The sequence below is a fragment of the Tyto alba genome, unplaced genomic scaffold (genome assembly GCF_018691265.1).
Source record: "Tyto alba isolate M040663 unplaced genomic scaffold, T.alba_DEE_v4.0 Super-Scaffold_22, whole genome shotgun sequence".
NCBI classification, from domain to species: Eukaryota; Metazoa; Chordata; class Aves; order Strigiformes; family Tytonidae; genus Tyto; species Tyto alba.
Genome location: NW_024881296.1, coordinates 40,722,854 through 40,743,061, shown reverse-complemented (window position 1 = coordinate 40,743,061; position 20,208 = coordinate 40,722,854). Strand labels below are relative to the sequence as shown.

The window sequence follows — 20,208 nt, the reverse complement described above, 5'->3', positions numbered from 1 at the left end:
ATTATCATTGTCTGTATAAATATGTGTACCCTGGACCAATAAAGACACACGGTGATTGATGCTCTATCACCCACACTGAACCCGTCTCGGCGTGTCGTTCCTCCGCGGCTCCGCACGAGGCAGGGGCTCCTGCATAAAACTGGCGGCCGGGTGAGTGGTTACTGCATCAGGCAGTGCCCTGTGCCTCCATCAGGGAACACTCACCCCTTCCCCTGGCAGGGCAGCAATCAAGGAACACTCACTCCTTCCCCTGGCAGGGCAGCAATCAAGGAACACTCACTCCTTCCCCTGGCAGGGCAGCAATCAAGGAACACTCCTTCCCCTGGCAGGGCAGCAATCCCGGCTGCTCAGGACCTACAACACATCTCCAAGGGGGAGCCCCAGCCTTTTGGGGCTGAGGTGCCGCCTCAGCACAGAAGACGCTCAACTGTCCCTCTTCTACAGGATCTGCAGGCAGCTGCCTCTGAATCCCGGCACCCGGCTCCACACAAAGCCTGGCCGCGCAAAGCTCCCCTCGCCGAGATGCCAAGGGAACGACCGGTAGGAAAGCAACGGGGGTTGGCCGTGGCCGCTCCGCCGCCGAGCCACGACCTGCGGCTCCTCGCTTCAGCGGTTCCTTTCACCTGCCTGCTGCTGGGGTCTTGTCCCCGGGGATCCCACCCCCGGATCCCCCAGCTACGGAAGGCGGCCTCGGAGAAAAAGGCCGAGGGAACCCGGGGCAGGTTCTTCCTCCCCCCGCTCCGCCCTGTCGGGGTGAACCGGCAGCCCGGCCGCGTTCTTCGGGGGGGAGACGTTAGCGCCTCAGGCGAGGCGAGCGCGGGGGGGGGTAAGCACAGCCCCCTGCTCCCTCCGGACATCGGCCTCTCCTCCTTCCCCTTCGCCCCGCCGAGGGCACGGCACGGCGTGCTGCCGAGAAAGCCTCTGGCCCGGCAGCCCCGGGCCGGGGGGCTCCTACGGGCCCACCTCGGCGGGGGCCCCGGCGGCCGCGGCCCGCAGCCGGCCACCACCTCGGGGTGACGGCTTGTAAGGACGCGGTGCGGGCTTTTGCCTGCGCTGGCTGCCTTCGCCCGGGCCTTCGGCCGTCAAGGATTGATCCTGTCCGCGTGCAGGGGTGGGGAAGGCCGGGGAGGGTTTGGTTGGTGCCAGCGGCTGGAATCAGCTCACCTGAAGGTTCTGGAATGGCCGAGTGCTGCAGCGCAAACTCTGCAAATAGAACGGATAAAATAATCTCAATCACTTGAGCTCAGCACTGGTTCGCACACGCCACTCCAGAGATTCAGAAGGCCTTAGTTCATACAAACATTTAATTATATTTAATTAAGACTCTACAGATATTTTTCTGTTCAACAGGTGGGACAAAAAAGGTGTCTTTCAGACTTTCGGTCACTTTCAGTAAGCAACGCCTGCTAAAACACAGCATTCATAGCACAGTAAAATCTCAGTGCTACGTTACAAACATAAAAGAAACGTCCCGTCTTAAGTAAAGTATTGTAGTACAAAACTTCTGCAGAGTGAGCTAAAGCAAGAAAGCTTGTGAAAATTTTAGGGAGGAAAAAGGCCTGTCCAGCTGTGGTGTGTATATACAGATGCGTATGTACATAGGTGCACATGCATTCGCACACATAACACGACCTGGTCTCTGCCATACCCGGTATTCCTACCAACAGATCTCAAGACTCAAAACTGTGATTGGCAACTCTTTTTCTAAAAGAGCGAAAGTTTTGGGAAAGCTGATCAAGAGCGAGGTTTCAGAGCTACTAACAAAAGATGAATGAGCGCCTGCTAAAATATGGTTTGAATTGCCCATTTTTGTATGTCAATACTTTCTGCCCTCCTAGATGCATTTTTCTGCCTCTTCCTCTGGCACAAACCCAGCTGTGTCCTACAGCATTAGGATGTTCTGTTAAGCACATGTGCAGCTGTGTTTTTAAGCCTTGTGAAGGCTTGCTTATGTCAAAAGATGTACCGTTACAAAGACCACATAGACTCCACAAATTTACTTTCACACATGAAGTAACTGTGATAATCTTCCTAAACTTAAATGAAGCAAACAGCTTTAATACACGGATTCAAAAAATCTTTTTGAAATATTAAGAAATAAGTCAGATGTGAGGCTCGTCCTTTTACTCCAGACACACAGAGAAAAAATTAAATGGGAGAATGTGAGACTAACCGTCCCATCTGCCTTTGTAAGTCACCCAGACCAGACGCAGAAATGCTATGGAAGTTAATGCAATGAACCCCAGAAGTGTCACTTTCACAAATCTCAAGAGGCATCATTGACCTGGGGCTGGCTGCAGTTTCTGCCCCAGTTCCAGTTTAATGTATTCCTGTTTGACCCTCAAGCGACAGTGCTGCTGGAGAACGCGCTAAGAAACAAATGCAGGCAATTGCTTTGACATAATTCTTTTGGACTCAGGCAGACCAAATGTGCTGATGTCAACAGAGACCAGAAGAGAGTTTTACTCTATCTCCTCTCCTCACTGAAGAAAAAATAAGAGAAAACAAAGCACAACCCAAGACCTAGCCAAACACATGCCCACCTCTCAGCAGCAATACTAATACAACTGTCTAAGAAAGGGAGAACAAAGATAAACGTTTCCAAAGTATCATTTCGATGTATACACAGCATTTCATTTATACCTTAAATTTACCCGACTTGTATATATAATTGGCTCTTTCCACATAACATGCATGAAACACCTGTTCCATACAGGATATTAATCTAAAACCCCAAGAACAGCGTCATTCAGTCCTTTCTGGCCATAGTACATTCAAAAGAGTTCCTAACATAGTAGCCTCACCCTTAAGCAAACTGCTCGTCTTCCTTCTCTCTTATTCTTCTAAAATTTAGGGGATTTCATGGACCTGCTTTCAACACGATTGTCAAGATGAAACTTTCCTGCCTTGCTACTCATTTAAATGGCCAAACTTTAGCAACTTCGAGGCTGCATAGTTTGATATCAGAGAACACTGAGGCAACGCTGGCGTGGACTGCAAGAATAGAAACTGGAGATATTTTTTCCAAGGGAAAAATGAATTATGATGGGAAACCAGATCAAGGAAGCCACGATGAATATCTTGAGACTAAAAGGTTAAACTGAAGATTTTCTTCTCTACCTGGTTGCTGTTGTTCCTGAAATAACTTCTGTATTAAAAGAAAAAAGAAAGAAAACATACATCAGTGGTAGTTTTTCAGAACTCATAAGGGAAAATACCAGGGTTGAAGGTGGCTCGTTCCTCAATTTTATACAATGAAAAGAGAACAAAGAAACAGATCCCAAGCTCATTCCCTCCTCCTCCCTTTATCTCCTCTCCTAAGAAAGGCTTCCACCTCTGCTCCTCGCCAGTTTCCTTTTCTGTCGTTCCTCCAGCTCCCCATCAGTCCACGCAGGCAGATCGTCTGTAAAGGTATCACGCAAAAAACAGATGTGATCCTCAAGGCTTCCCCTTTCTGTGGGCCTAAAGTGCTTGCAAGAAGAAAAACTCTTGTGAAGAAGTGGATTCTCACTTTCTTTTTTTGGCAGCTACTTGCGTGGGTCACTCTACCACAATTAAAGTCTACATCTGCTATCTGACCACAGTGAAAAGAGTGATAAAAATTACCCCTCAGTATGTCCATAACAGGTACAGTGTAAGGAGCAAGGTCTCTGAGAGAAGAGCGATCATTTTTTATGGGAGTGGCGAGACCCTGGCACAGGTAGCCTAGAGAAGTTGCGGATACCCCAGCACTGCAAATATTTAACACTGGACGGGGCTTTGAGTAAGCTGACCTAGTGGAAGATGTCCCTGACCACGGCAGGGGTGTAAAACCAGGTGATCTTTAAAAGTCTTTCCAACCCAACCCATTCTATGATTGATGATTCTACTATTAAAGTGGATTCCCACCTCCACAGCTGTTATCACAATACAGAGACGCTGCAGTTAGCGCAGCTGGGACCTAGTGGTGCTGGAAGAGAACTTGTGGAATAGGGTTACAAGCTGGTGTTCCCGTAGGCTGCAGACAGAGAAAAATAAAGCACCTGCACTCTAGGATTAAGGCACATGAAAAAGAGATGATAACATACCCACCTGATTTTGTCTAAATGCATAGATGATACAAAACAAACAGCAAATGCACCCGTATCTTTACACTGCCATTTGTACGAAGAGTCAAAGTTTATTATTTCTTCCACACTGCAAAGCTACAGCTGTTATGACAATCACAGCAGCTATTATGTAGTTCACACTCACTATCTTTTCAGAGCATGAGAGAACCCATCATCTGCAGGCTCTGAACACTTCCCTCTAAACGTGCTTGTCTAATAGGACTCCAGTTTTCAGCAACAGTAGGTTATCAGTTATTTAGCTACTGCAGGCTGTTACAATATTTTTACAACAGGAAATGTGTATTCCGTACCTAAGAAGAATACACTTACAAGAAATTATGCAGGAAAGGAAAGTGATCTAATTTCTGTTGTGCTTACTTCCTTCTGCAGTGTGCCGCATTGAGATGTTTGTTCCAATACACAGATATTAGTTCAAGGCCAAGATTTTATTCACCCTGATCCTACAAAACAAGCCTGCAGCTAAACTGCAACTCAAACACCTCGGGCTGTTGGACTGCATTCACATTCATGTACGTGACTTAAGTAAGTGGGTTTAAAAAGTCTCTGTTTGAGGTTATTGAGCCTGTCTTATCCGTAGCTGGGTATGTGTGTGTGTCGGTTCCGTAGTTTTAAAACTTCTGTGAACTAAGAACACACCCCTGAAGATGCAAACAGTCCATCGACCAGGAAGCATCAGCTTTGAAGGGTCTTTGCTGTGGTCCTGAACCTCACCGTTGCAGACCGTAAGAAAATGGCCATTGTGCTGGATTTAGGGAAACAGCACAGCACCTTCACAAAGTGCTGCACTCATCCACGGACGTCACCCAGCCACCGCTGCTGAACAAAGAAACCTGACTGACTGCTACGCTTCACTCCTCTGCTTTTGCAAAGCCAGGCTTTAATTCAGGAAGTCTGAGGTAGCCTTTTGAAAGGAAACTTTCAATGCTCTTATGCTATTTATTACTGTGACTGACAATACATGTATATAATAAATTATAAATGGCCACATGCAACTGCCTCCTGTCTGCAGGCTAAAAGCTGGCAAGAGACTCTACACTGCTGCAGGGACAAATCTGCAACAGGCAGGCTGCTGAATTTGGGGAGTTTTGAGCACCAGCGGATTCGCAAGCTGACCAGTCAGTGCTGAGTGCTCATTGCCCAAGTTCTTGGGAAAGGATAAACAGACGGGTCAGGAAAGGACAGTACTCTGAACTGGACTGCAGAGCTGTAGAAATAACATCCAGAGTTCATTTGTTCCTTATCTTCCGTATTGTTCTAGCATGTTCTAGCTTGGAAGCTAGAGAATCATTAAAAACCATTAAACAATTAATACCCTGCATTTTTGGTGAAATGACAGGACTAACTCTTCCATATTGATGTGTTATAGAGGTAGGGGAGTTAAAAATATAAATGAAATCACGGGATAGTTTAAAAAGCTATGTTTGTTTTGTTTATGATGTCAGTAGTGTACTCTTCTGGCAAGGCAATATTGACTCTGAAATGCAGAAGATTTCCCTAAGGCTGGGCTGGACCTTCTGCTTTTTGTTTGCGTTTGGGCACTTAACCATCTTCAGCGAAGATTTTCTTGAGTGTGAAATATGAGGCTACGTGTTTTCTTTTGTATGTATTTTTTCAGAGGAGTTTTTCAGATGCCAGGAGCATAAATGTAAGCAAAAGAAAACAGTCCCAACTGTGTCAACTTCCCAGCACTATATTTTGTACGCTGGTGCTTTTGTTTTCTTGCAAGTTCAGCATTGCTTTAATGTCAGCACCCTAGATTCCCCCTGCCCCCAAGTGATACATATTAGTACATCTGTTTTCTCTGTAAAGTCTTTTTGCATTCTTTGCAGGGCACAGGAAGGATGTGGGCTCCTTTTCACATTCAAATGAGGCAAATTAGCCTTTGCCTGGTTCCTACAGCATAATGCTTATTTTACATTTAAGCGTGAGAAAAGGGGAGGAAATAAAACCCAACACGTTAGGTGGGCTATAAGTTTCATTTTGGTACAAGCCGCACTTGGCCTTCTTTTGCAAACTGCTTTCCACAGGAGATAATCTCAGGATGGGGTTCAAGAGTTTAATCATGTAAAACGACCAAGTGATTCGCGCAAAGAAACAGCAGCCACAGACACATTAAACACGAGAAAAGGCAGAATAATGCCAACCTGAATCAGCAGGGCTCAAGCGATCCAGGAGGTCCCTGAAGTCCATTGACAGGAACTTCGTAACAGGGGTGACTGAGCTGACGCGAGGAAATGCTGCGCCGGGCCTCACGCTTACAAACAAACAAGCAGGAGACGCGCAGGGCAGGGGCAGCGCTGCCTGATGGTAGATGGTCTTCCCTCCCAAAAGCCCTACTGCAAGCCTGGCCTCTTCGGGGGTCTGCCTGGACACAGCCCTGGAGAAAAGGGGGGTCTAGGAAAGCTGGCTGATTTTCAAGGATCGCCTCCTGCGAGCTCCAGAACGGTCCCTCTCAGTACGCTGGGAGTCCGGCACAGCTATGGACGAACAAGGAGCTCCTGTCTGAAGTCAGACGTGAAATGGACGTGCACGAGGGATGGAAGCAGGGTCAGATAGGGTTAGACAAGCCAAAGCCCACCTGGAGATGAAGCCAGCGAGGGCTGCCAGAAGCGTGCCGGCGGGGTTTCCCGAAGGGCGAGAAGTGTTGGGTGGGAGCCCCGAGGCCAGCTCTGGCTGCAACGGGGAGGCCGTGGAGAAGCAGCAAGAGTTCCTGTGCTCCCAGGCTTGACACCCGGCTGCCCAAAGCACACAGGTGCCTGCCGTCCTCTCCTCCCCTTCCAAAGCCAGAGGCACCCAAACCGACTAGAACGGCGACACCGGTCTGTGGTGCCACCGGGCTTCCCCCCCAGCCCGGGCTCGCTCGGCGCCAGGCTCTGGCTGTCCTCGCGTGGTAGGAGCAACGGGGCTGCTTGATCAGACCCTGATGGCTCTAACGCTGGTTTACTTAAAAGCACTGTGCCTAAGGGGTATGTGGAAGGGCCTGAACGATCTGGGAAGTTCTCAAAAACAGTGTGAGTGGAAATATATTTTAGGCATCCTGGGAACAGTCGGTTTCTCTCTACTGAGGCATCCATTTCACTTTTAATCCAAAACTTCCACTGTAGCCTGTTCAAATAAGGAGATTTATTATTCTTGTCACATGTGCTTTCTGAAGATGCTGGGAGGGTATGGGAGAGGGAAGAGAGAAAATTAGTTATCAGTCACCACTTGCCAAGAGTAGATTAAGCACTCAAGAGTTACGCATTCACGTATAAATGACTCAAGGGAGCTTCATTTACTCCTTTTCTCCTAGCTTATACTTTTTTCCTCCTGTCCAGCAGCCTTTGTTCCCCTGTTGTTCTCCGTCACAACCTGCCTGCAGTGCACAAGTTGGAGAGTGGGAAACAATTCTAGATTTTTCCCCTTTCACCGTGAGATTTAATTTGGACTCCCTTTCCCAGACCTCAGAGCATGCCTGATTTCTGGGAGCAGAACAGAGAACAAGAATAGAGTTAATCTTCAGTAATGTGATAAAAATCACTCTCTCACACAGACAACCGGAGAAGGATTTCAAAAGAGCTGTTGTGCCAAGCACCCGATAGCAAAACCTGAAATTGAAGCCAACCCACACCTTCCTGCTCATAGACACAGCTCACTCATTTTCTCCCCAGCACTCCCTCTTCTCTACTAATTCTACCTGGAACGAAAACGTAAGCCACCACTGACGCTACCCTCACACCAACATGCACCGTGGTTTAAGAGGTCACCATTTCCACCACGAGCGCTGCCACATTACAAGTGGGGTCACCGTACCTCCTTTTTTTTTTTTTTTTTTTTTTTTTTTTTTTTTTTCCTTTTTTCCTTTAAATACAGTTAGTAAAAGCATATCAAGTAATCAGATTGGAGCGGTGGGTGAGGAGAAGAGGACACATGGAGGTCTGATGGCTTTGGTGCGGTCAAGGCGAGCGGGGCAGTGGGGAAGGACGGGGAGGAGGGGGCAGCAGGAGGTGCAGAAAGGGGGGTGGCAGCGTGCACTCTCGATGCCAGAGTGCCAGCTGGCAGCTACAGGTTGCTGGCTGCATGTGGGCTGCGAATATAACAGAGGAGATGAGCCTTTAGGGGAGGAGCTGTCTGGTAAATCATTAATGAATGAGAATATGAAGCAATCTGTCTGCCCAGGAGGCAGAATTGTCTAATGATGAGGATGATGGACGAGGAAGCTGGAGATGAGGTTCCTCCCTCACCACTGGCACACCAGCTCCTGTTGCTGTACGTACAACACACGCCTCCTCACGCCAAAGGACTGGTTTCTTAAAGTCAACATGGAAATCGCATGATCTAGGTGAACATGTGATAAGAAAAACTGCAGCCCTGGCTTCTCTTCTGCTGCGGGCAGCACACAAAGAACCAAGATGCCTTTTAAGACACAGCTTTCACTGAAGCAGATTTATTTTCAAAGCCACGACAAAACCTAGTACGACCTTTTGCCAGTGCCAGTGGCATTTAATTTTAAATCGATTAACCACATACAAAGTACTAATTACCCATCAGTATTTTTTTAGCAATCAGGCTATTGCTTGGAAATGTAACGGCATGTCTGGGTGCGGACAGGGATGCTCTGCTTTCTCTGTGCGCTCCGAAATGCAGAGGAAAATGCTCGAGAAATGGTGTTGAGAGGTGCGTTTGTGTTGATGGGGATAGGGGCAGGGGCACCAGACACAGGCAGGCAGCGCACGATGAGGCTGTCGGGGGAAGGGGCAGGAGGTTAGTGCGGTTTCTTTTGCACAGAGACTTCGCAGGATGCGTCATGAAGCACAAAATCAATACGGACGCTGCATGAAAAAGCAATCGTCGGTTTTGTATAATTCTCAGGCTTATTTGGAAAGATCTTCACAAAGGTGTTTCTTGATTTGTGTGAAATCTTTAACCGTTCTCTTTCCTCTATTTCAAAACCTCTGAATGTTCAGGGATTAAAATAGTTTTAAAATAAATACCTAAGAAAGACATGGCACAAATCAAAGTGAATCCGCCTAATGTTGGCACATTTGCAGGATAAGAGGTGCAAGCTCTTGATCATTCAGTGCACTTAAAACATGATTTTCCAGAGCGAATGATGCGTAGACTGGTGCAGAAACCACAAATAGAAGACACATATGGCCATGACAGAGACTATCTACATAGAAACGTAACGAAGCACCTGAGCAGATCTGTGGTGCTCAACTGCTTACTTATTTGTGGTCCTGAAGTCCAGTTTAATTATCCTGCCAAACCCCCCCGAGCCACAGCCAGGTTATTAGTTCGCCACAGGACCTGCTCAGGCAACTTTACAAGAAAATTGCCTGTGCCTAATCTAATAGCTAAGAAGCAGCTAAAATCACGTTAGACCTAGAAAGACCAAGAAACAAGCAGAAAGCTCCAGAATATTCAAGAAACTTCGCGAGGCTGTTCCTGTAAGTCAGCGCCGCAGCTATTTGAGGATGAGCTCCCCGGGGAGGCTCCCAGGCAGACAGTTTCCCACCCAGAACAAACATAACACAGGTGAGATGACTTACAGCACACAAAAGTATCACTTCTCACATACATAAGCCTTCTGCTGGTTACCGAATACATTTACATAATAAGTGGGGTTTGTAAATTACCCATTGATGATGTCACACAGATTTAAATAATCTGCAGTGTCAGTCTCTGCTATTTGCAAACCATGTCTGACAGTTTAACAGCCTTTGCAAAAGATTTCACTGGGCTCTGTGGAAGAAACCTATTTGTCAAGCTTTTGTTTAATCATAAGACGAGCAACTTTTATAAAATTTAACGAACGGATTGCGATGGCTTAGATGTTTCCAGACCCTGGCAGGAAAACAGCACGCAACATCAGAAAGAATTCCTTCTGCATATTACAGAAAGTTTGACTGGAGATTGCTGGACATGTTAAGCTAGCCAGTCAAGCTCGTTAACACAATAAATTTGGCATTACCTTCCCAATAACCACAGAAGTACCTTTGATGAGTCACTTGCTAGTTTATGTCTTGCCCAAATGACCAAGAAGAGATTTCTGGCAGCACCATGACCTACAGCTCCTCGGGCACTTTGTGTGGACTGCCACGATTCCAACTTGCGTACCGCCTGCTACCCCACCCACGTGCTCCGGGTCAAAAAACCAAGCCCCTATCACATTCCCCCACTCCACGGACACAGCTGAGCCTTGGACAGATGACCTGGGCTCAAACTGGTTAAATACAAGAAAGGGCAAGTCATGAGCAGACAAGACAAGCTCCAAGGGGATTTCTCTCAGATTTTTCACAGTTTCCTTGCGCTTCAGCCAACCCTGACTTGCACAGCATATTGAATTTGCCGTTCTCCCTGCCCAGTATCGTTACAGAACTGTCCATCAAAGAACAGATTTTTACCAGAGCTGGTTATCAACCTGAAGAAACTACACAACTAATTGTCAGCTGTGGCTACGGTGTCTTCCTCCTTCAACATGGAACTGAAAAGGGTTTTCTATTTTTTACTTTGTTTTTCTTCTTTCGTTTTCTCCTCTTCTTGCTTTATATGATAAGGAAAGCTCTTGTCTGGGTGACCAGAACTCCAACCCAGAGGAGCCTAAAGCTACACCATAAAGCTCCTGGAATTTATCTCAGACATAAGAGATACAAAAGAAAAGAAGATAGCAAGAATATATTTATGGGTAACTTCAAAAGAAGAAGAAACACCCTGGGAAAAAAAATACCCTGAGAATTGCTGGATACAGTAGAAGCAAAGCAGCAGCAATAATTTGACACAAAAATTCTCTACCCAGCAGCACTCTTACAGCTCCTGCTGAAGCAGGGTGGTGGCCTGGAATGGTACCGGTCTCTCATAATGCCGAGGAAGAGTTTTCTTAGAGAAGAAGAGGTGGTTAAAAGTCACAGCTTAGGAATTTTTTATTTCTTTAACCAGAAGTACAACTAGGGAAATAGTTACTACAGCAATAGAAACTTTTGATGTTAAGCAACAGCAATATTTAATACATCAATTAGAAGTCTTCTGCAATACACGTGACTTCCAATGATGTCTCGGATATATGCCTCAAAGGAAACACACAGTTTTTAATTTGATTTCTGGGAACTTAAAGGTGCTGTAAAAGCAGTCTTGAAACACCATGGTAACAGTCCTGTGTTTCCCACAAAATTTAAAACTCAGGTCTCACATACACTCACCCAAATCACACGTGCATAAAAGCACGGGTAAAAGCAGATGCAAGCTCGGGGGCCTAAACTGGATGGGAAAAGCAAAGTAACACAAGCGATCTGAGTGCCAGCTCGTGCCGGTGACCCCCCGGCTGTGCACAGCCAGCAGCTCCGGTGCTTTGGTCTCTCTGCCTGGAAACAGAGCTCCCTTCTCAGAGCTCTGCCCAGCGCCCACCTTCTGAAACGGCTTCAAGGTGGGGCTGCTCTCCAGGCGCTGTGCGACGCACGGCCCTTTGGCATGCCGCTGCAGGGGCAGTTGGACGAAGGGAGCTCCGTCCTCTACTGAGCACGAGCCACCTGAAACTGCTCAGAGCAGGACAGGGGCCGCAGTCACGTGCGAGGGTCACTGCTGTTGACAATGGTCCACGGCATATTCCCCACGCATGACCAGACAAGTTTCTGCAAATAACAGTTTCTGGATAGCATCTACACCGCATGCAGGGGGTGGCACCCACGTGGCAGGCACATGCCGCGCTAACACAGAAATGGTGAATACTTTAGTATCAGCATGCAAGAATTCGGTTTTACACTAGCAATGAAGCTTGTGTCTTCAGCATAGTCTTACTTCCTTGGGGCGAGCAAAAGGCTTTTGCGAGCAGCTCCTTAGTGCGACACAAGCTTTCCTTCTGCTTGGTCTGCTCTGAATAGTGCACTTGCTCTCTCATCTGAAACACTTGTCCTATACAGAGTCTAATCCAAAAAAGAAAACGAAGATATATACTGTTATTTACAACCGTGTATGCTAATCCTCCAACAACATCTAATGACATATGGGAAAGCTGGTGGTTAGACTCAGACTAGGCCTCCCTGTGTAATTACAGTCAGAGGGCAAAACTCAAGAGCAAAACATTTTAAAAAAATCAAATGGAACAATCTTGGGCTTCTGCAAAGGCATTCAGCAGATATCGAAACGGTCATAAAGGGTATCTTAAAAACAGGACTGGGGGTGTTGCATAGTCTTCCCAGCCAAAAAAACACACCGCTTTGCTGATAAACAAATTTCTTTCTCTGTGTTTTGACACATTTGGCATAGTCACCAGGGTGGGAAACAATGGGAAGTCTACAGCACCTATCAGCCGTCAGTCTCTGTGTTTTCTGTATGTCTACAGAGGTATTTGGAGATATCCTGCTCTATAAATAGGGCAGAATTTCATGGAATGGATCGTCCATCAGCCTCTGCCTTACAAGAATAAAGACGTTTAGTGGCCTAAATATTTCTCATCAAAGGATGTAAATAGAAAGAAATGGGGAGGGAGAAGGGGATTACGTTGGATAGTAAACAGCATGCAGGGAGAAGACTAATGCCCTACCATTACAGAGTTAGCAGAGGGGGTAAAAACGGACAGAAACTCCTAAATGTCATGCACAACCAACAAATGCCATAGCAAACTGAGGACTTTCCTAACCGACGAGTCGGTCCCGTTACAGCTGGCCAGGCTCGGCACCCACCACAGCAATGGGGCTGGTGCACCCGGGCAACCGCTAGCTTTAAGCGTACTGTACTATAATTTGGTGTAAGTTCCCACTGAAAGAAAGGCAAACTTTTAACTTTTGATAGCCAGCAATAGAGAACAAAAAATGACCTGAAATCCCGTTTCCAAAGCGTGCAGCTGAAGTTTCCTTCCAGAGAGTCTTCTTTCTAACTAGCATCTTAACTGCGTGGATGGGAAGCTTTGTTAACCAGGGGCCAAAGTGGTTAACAACTCAGACCACATCTAAAATCCACACATATTTTTAACTAATAATTTTACAAAGAATCTAAAAAGTCTCGTGTTATTTCTATCTTTATCCTTCCGCCTGTAAAGACGCTTGCTTGAGTTATCATGATTTTTGCACAAAATAAAATACAAGGTAAGAAATGCAGTTTGATTAGAGGAAAAGCAAAACTTATGTCAGTAGGGTCTGAAAAGTTGTCAGAGGATGAGATTGCACCTTGCAAGACTAGAAAGGCAGAATTCTCGGGACTCAGCACAGCACTCACAACCCTAGCAGACTGAGCCAGTAAATTTTATATTTCTCACTACTGCTGTTGCATGACACGATCAAGGAGGCACAAAATCTTCAAGGCTTTTCAAGCTTTTGCCAGAGGGAAAATTTCAAAGCAGACTTCTCCCTGTCTTGTAATGCTAAATGGGCTGGGCAGGAATGACATTTACACAGATGAAACTTTTATTATTTTCTCTTTCCTAAAAACAATAGGAGCAATATGACCTGCTATATTAGATATATTCCTATAGGTGGGACGAGAACAGGTATAAAGGTCACAAGGACAAAACACTATTTATTAGAAGGCTGTATAAACCTCTGTTTCCTCTGAGGTTTTCAGGGTGATACCTTCAGCACGAACACAGACTTCTCATGATTTTAAGGTCACGGGATATTTTCTACAAGTGGCCATGAGTGATTTCCCTGGTAGGGTGCACTGCGAAGAGCCGAGGGCCTTGCGGGACCCCTGGGAGCCCACGAATGCCGCTCACCACCGCTGGCGGGGCTGCTGCAGGATGGTGCAGAGCCCCCCGACAGAGCCTTCCGCTTCAGCTGCCGGCGAGCGACGCGCCAAGCAGGCGTCTCCCCCACCGCTGAGCACCGGCCTTCGAGACCCCAAAATACTTCATTTGTATTTTGGAACGGGTACTGTGCTACAGCACTGCAGGCACCCTCAAAACACGCACTAACGCGTGGTCCTCACAGCAGTTTCCGCTCCCAGTTCTTCTGGATTACATCCCAGGCTTGCTTTTATCTTTGAGCTTAGCAAACCAATTCATATAAATAACTCAATGTCCAAAAATATTCAGCTTTGGTAATCTGCAATGAGATCTCTCCTCTCCGTGCTCCTTTATATGCAGTTTCATTTATGCTCGTGCCAGAGGAGCGTTTAAGCGAGAGGGAGACGCAATGAGAGATGAAGAGCTAGAGCAGTGTGCTTATGCTAGGAGGTGGAAACAGACACTTGTGCCTAGAGATCCGCACCAAACTCTAGTTGAAGAGGTAACTTGCTTATATGCAAAGTATTTAGGTGCCCAACATAGCTGCGCAAAAGGCACAGAGAAATCTCCTAAACAAATCCCACAACAGTGAAACCTCCTTGATGCCGCAGCACCCTGTATCACACACACACAGAGGCATCCTGCCCTCCGTTCAGCTTCGGCAGCCTCTGCTGTGCTTGGCTGACAAAATAATCTCCCAAATGACTGTAGCTCCGAAATCCAGTAGATCCATGAAGTATCGATGAGGCAGAATTAATGCTGAGAGAGCCACGCTAACTGCCTCCCTCCCCCTGTATTTCCTAAAAGAAACTCTAGAAGTCAAGCAGTGCTGTGCCTGCACACACAGCACGCTCCGGTCAGGAGATCTACAGCCATCATCCACACACCTGCAACACTGCCCACCGGTGTATTTATCACTACAACCTGCATTCACTCAGCAAGAGCCTTAGCTACAGGAACGGCCTTTTCCAATGCCCAGAGATCACGGTCTCTGATCTTTCTGATCCCGGGTGTGACCTGTGTCTTTGGCACCGCGCGTCCTGCAAACCAGGCACCAGGTAAGAGCCCTGCCTCTCCCTGCGGCACCGCTCCCTGCCTGCGCCCCGGGGATCATCACCTGCAGCCTCGGAGCATTCCTTGCTAAGCCCCTGTTGCTGCCTGATTATAAAGTTGGCACAAACAGTCCCAAGTTTGGCAATATTCTCTGTGCTGGATGTTTGCTGGGACTTTTTTTTTTTTTTTTTTTTTTTTGCTTTGCTTTGTTGCCGATTTGGATTTTTGGCATGACTTCAGCCAAAATTTTTCAAGCTAATTCTGAAACGAGGCATGGGAAACTGAAGCGATTTGTTCATGTTAGAAGTTTTTGATCACCCCTTGAACAGCTCGAGAGGTTTTGTGATTTGGACCATAAACTTGCAAGGTGTCGAGGCAAAATCTTTGTATTGTGATCTCTGCAGACAAGTCCCAAACATGACTAAATTACTAACCTCTGAAAAAATAAATCTCCATTTGCATGAGGTCACGAAGGAGGTGATGCTTCCTAGCAGCTAAATTCCCTGGGGATCCCAACCACAACACCCCAGGATCCTGCTACCAGCTGGGTGCCACCTGCCTGCTCCAAACTGCACTTATACTTGAATGATCAGAGCTGGACATGAAATCAGGTGCAAGGCTGTTCTGTATCTAAATCTGAACTCACAACAGGTTGGATGGTAGTGGCCCCTGCAGTCTTTCACATACATATTTTTATTCAGTTCTCTACAGGGGCAGAAGGGGAAGAGGAACAGAAGGTACGAGAACATGCCAGTGTGATGGAACGGGAGTTTTTATATCAACTGCACAGTGACAAAAATACTCTGATGCTCATACAGAAAAGAGCAAAGTTGATGCAAGACTTCCTAAAGCAACAGCTGAATTTTCAAATGTAATGCTTTTCTTTCAACAGAGCACACGGAGGGCTTGTTATCTAGAGTTAAAAAAACAACCAGTTTACCACTTGCAAAATCCTACCGTGTACCTTCAAGCCGCTGTAGTAGCACAATCCACTTGCAAACATCTCTGCCACCGAGCCAGCTAGGACAGCTGGGAGGTACAGCTCGTGCGGTGCCCTGCGGCACCGGCTGTCAGCTCTCCTCCCCTATTTCTTCTCCAGCGGCTCCAGCAAGAGGAACATCCCAGTGGATGGCCCACAGACCAGCTCTCTTTTGCTGAGAAATTCGAACAATTGGATCACCTCAATCTCATGAGAAAAAAAAAAAAAAGAAAAAAGAAAAAAGAAAAGCTATACTAAATGGATTACCAGTGAGAGGTAGGAAAACACTTGGGAAAATGACAGGAGCACAAAGGTCTCTTCTGCGGGAGAGTGGAATGTAACCTCCCTACGTAGGGTTATCTGATTTAATAAATTGAAAACAAATATAGCAATGCTTCACATCTCTTAAGGGAGCAGACCAAGTCCAACCTGGTCAGGACGGGGAGACGTGCAGTTCTGGGCAGGGGACAAGACGCAGTTCTTAGAAATCCTATGGATCAGATTTAACATTCACCAGACGCGGCGGCACCAATACGCACATCTTTTGCACAGACTGGACTGGAAGAAAATTAACAGGCTAAAATTGGAGGAATTACAAGCATAGCATAGCAAATCTTGGTAAAGACCAAGATACTTTACAACGCTCAACCTTTCCCACACGCTTTCCTTCCTAAGGACGCATTATAACCTTCAGTCCATAGGAAGAGATAATGAAGATACACAAGAGAAGCACATTATGAGACACATCAGTGTCCAAACTGATGACTCTGGAAACTAAAACCTACTAGAAATAGGACCAAAATGCACCAGGTCAGCCCTAATTACAGAGACCAGCTAATGATTCTGGCAAAGCCTCCTGTGGGCACAGCAGAGCACAGGTAATAAAAGTTACAGCAGGTTATTTTTGCAGTGAGAGCGTATATTCCAAGCTCTTTGCAGATAATACGTAATTGCTCTACAACACTTTATGTCAGAAATCTAACCAGTGTGAAGGATCGCAGAGAGAAATTCAACAGCATGTTTAGTAAACATCGCGGATGTAAATAATTGTGTCATATAAACTGGACACCCAGGAACGCACAGAGCATTACAATCTTTCTAAAGGCAAACAAATTTAATATGCATAAAGATACTGAAAAAGTGGTTTTATATCATTTCTTAAAATCAAAGCAGGTACTACCTGCTAACATTCTTTCTTTTTTTTTTTTTTTTTTTTTTTTTTTTAATAAAGGGAAAAGAAAAATCTGACTGTCCTTAATGGGAAAAAATAACCAAAACCGAACACCGGATGAGTGTCTTAGCAGCTGAAATCCAACTTTTCCACAATATATCTGAGGAACTAGAAATAGCTGAAACCATTGCTTAAGACGTGCAGTTGCTTCTAACCTACAGAGAAGTGTGCAGATAGAAGCGCAGCATCTCAGATTCCAGCTGAAACGCCAGAGAGCCCTGAGCTTGGGAAGGTTCCCCTGCCTGAATCCAGAGTGAAAAGAGCAACGGGCTTCCATGCCGTGAGGTGTATGTCCGGCTGCGAGGCCGGTGTTTGAAGCATTCACGGCTTTCCCGGGAAGAATAAATCTATAGGAAAAGGATGGGCACACCCGGCGTGGGAAGGTGCAGGTCAGGTTTACGGTGCAGCAGACACTCTATTAAAATAATTTCACACCTCGATCCTCCTCTGGTCGTGATGGCTGTAGCCAAGGCCAGATGGAAAGGGACAGAACACCGTACTGTACAGCGTAAGTCATGTTTAGAAATACAAAAACCTTAGGAAAGGCGAGAGTTTCGGGGAGTGTCTGGATGGGCGAAGAGCAGTCTGACTAGGGAAAAAAATAAATCGCAGGTGCCCCCGAGGCTTTCCGTCCTACGCCAGCCTTGCTTCGTGGGGCTCCCCGCGGTCGTGCAAGTATTTGACGTGGCGGGACGGCCAGTGCACCAAGCCTGTGGTGCCACGCAAATACCTGCTCCGGCACCCACACGACTGCTTGACAGAAATCTCATCCAAAGAGGTTTTTTTCTGACACAGCTCAGAAAGATATCATCAGCTCAGCTGAGGGAGTTTTAAATTCAGCCAAGGTTTCCCCCCCGCATTCAGGTGTACTTCTCTAATCAGCTCCCAAAACCACTATGAATTTTTGATCTGGAGGCTGCGTGACCTTTTCTAGGACTTTGATACAAGACGAATAAATAACTGCTGAGCCTCTGAGCTCTGCTGCTACGTCAAGATAGATTCAAAATGTTCTCTTGATGTCCAGCCCTTCTTGGATTCAGTGGGCTAGGGACAGAAATTGAGAAAAATTGTTTCATTTTTTTGCTATTTTTTAAAAATTTTTAAACTCCATGAGAATTCGGAATGCTATAGGCAAGCCTACAGTGCGGTCAGAGATATTTCAGAGATCTTTACAGATGAGAAGCTCAAGATTCCCAATTATTCTACCTCAAAATAAGGATTTGCAAACAGTCTGAAGTGGGAAGAGGGGAAGGAACAGCTGTGAAAACAAACAAAATTTGCAGTTTGTTTACATATTACAATGTCTGCAGGAAAACAGTATTAAATTCTAGGGCAAAATCGTGCAGCGTGGAGTGGTAGAAACCCAGCTCCAGACTGGCTTGAAGGACTTCCAGGTTGCTTACAATCCAGCGGTGAGAAGCGCCTCTTTGCATTGGTTTATATATCTCTAAGCAAGTCAGGAAGACAGGTAGTTTTCAGGAACACCACCCTGTCAGCTAGCCTTCTCCCAGGTTTTGAGATTCAGCCAAGTCCTGCATCCACGCCCTGCAAATCCCAACACGAACCAGAGAAAGGTCGAGAAACATCACCCGGGTAGAACCGCCATGACCCAGAGTGTGGGATTCCCCCCCCCGGCAGGTTCACTGCGCCTGTGTGACACCACATTTGGGGGGGGTCTTCTCCAAGACTCCCCTCTTACAGGCAGAGCAGATGCAAAGTCCACACTGACCGACTGTGAGGAACATCAACGAGAAATAGCAAGGAAGCACTTTGTCACTCTGAGGTGCCCAGAGAGGCTGTGGAGTTTCCATCCGGTGAACTTTGAAAATCAAGGCCCTGAGCAACGTGGCCTAACAGGACCCGTTTCAAGTGGGGGTTCGGACAATACGACATCTGGCAGTTTCTTCCAACGAAAATCATTCTGTGATTCTAAGAAACATGCTTCTTCGGTCTCCTTCCTCTTGCCACTCTTGAACTATGTTCTTTTATTAAGACCAGCCACGGAGACGAGCTGATGCATCCTCGAAGGGAAATTAAAACACAACAATCTGACTACTAAGTCTGCCGATAAACTTTTTTTTTTCCTTGGTGTTACACCGCATCGCTCTTTCTGAATTCTGACCCTACTCCTTGACCTGTGAGCACCACAGCTTTGTCACACCCCACACAAAGACCAGCCAATCTGTAAGGACACTGGACAGCTTTTAGGATCAAAGTATCGTTACTACCACCAAAAAAGAAAACTAGATACAGGTCCTATCCTCTTTTGCAGTAACAGAAGTCAGCACAAAATCTCATGGGCTAATGAGCTCATGGTACTGGTCTGTGGCTCATCTTTGGCTTTGCAACTAAATTCTAGTTAAATAATTGTATTTTCCAGTATACAGATACAGGTGCAAGCTTACAACATGGGCAACTGTCAGAAAAGCCAAACCGTAGCGAGAAAATTACTTAAAAGAATAAGCTACAGTAGGGTTTACCCAGGTACCATTGCACATGACTTTTCGTGCATTTGGCCAACTTTTTTTGTAAAATTCTGATCTTGGTTATCTTATCTTTTCGTATCTTTAGGACTATACATTCCGCAGAAGGCTAAACGGTCTACATTTAAACATCTGCTAGCTAATCCAGATCTTCCTGTATGATGTAACAACATCTGGGGTTTTTTAAATGGCAGAAAAGAACAAGTGTTCTCACAGAGCTGGTCTTTGATTTTCAGTTTTCTACCCTGCAGGCTATATGACTCCGAAGTCTTCTGCCAGTGGAGAATAAGCCAGTTTTCATCTGCAATCTGCACATGCTGGCTGAAGGAAAAATACCAGCCCTGTACTGTGCTCAGTCAAGGGGCAAAGGAGGGACCCATCTCCTGCAAACACCTTTTTCCCAAGGGTGATTGGCACCTGCCAGGACTGTATATATTGACAGTCTCCTAGAGGGAAAAGCGAGATGAGCCTACAAACTGCTGCAGATCTGCTGCTTTTTTTTTTTTTTCGCAGTTTGGAAGTTTCTCAGAACTCCTTCCCTCCAGCTGGGGCACGTCACCAATTACCTCCTGTCCCTCTCTGCCTGACTGTCCCAGCGCGGGGCCGCTCGGCAGCACAGACACATCGCGCACGACAAGCCGCAGCACCTGCGGGACCAG

General features: G+C 46.4%; 1 protein-coding gene across 5 annotated transcripts in view; it reads right to left on the bottom strand.

Annotated features, from left to right (window-relative positions):
* Window positions 1–20,208, bottom strand: part of FYN (FYN proto-oncogene, Src family tyrosine kinase) — a 149,595-nt gene that overhangs the window by 57,177 nt on the left and 72,210 nt on the right. Inside the window, exon 3 of one of the 5 annotated variants that reach the window (XM_042796062.1) lies at window positions 1,165–1,203. The exons of the other annotated variants lie outside the window; for them this stretch is intronic. The gene's annotated coding sequence lies outside the window, so the exon portion shown is untranslated. The remainder of the gene's footprint in view (window positions 1–1,164; window positions 1,204–20,208) is intronic. 5 annotated transcript variants of the gene reach the window in all.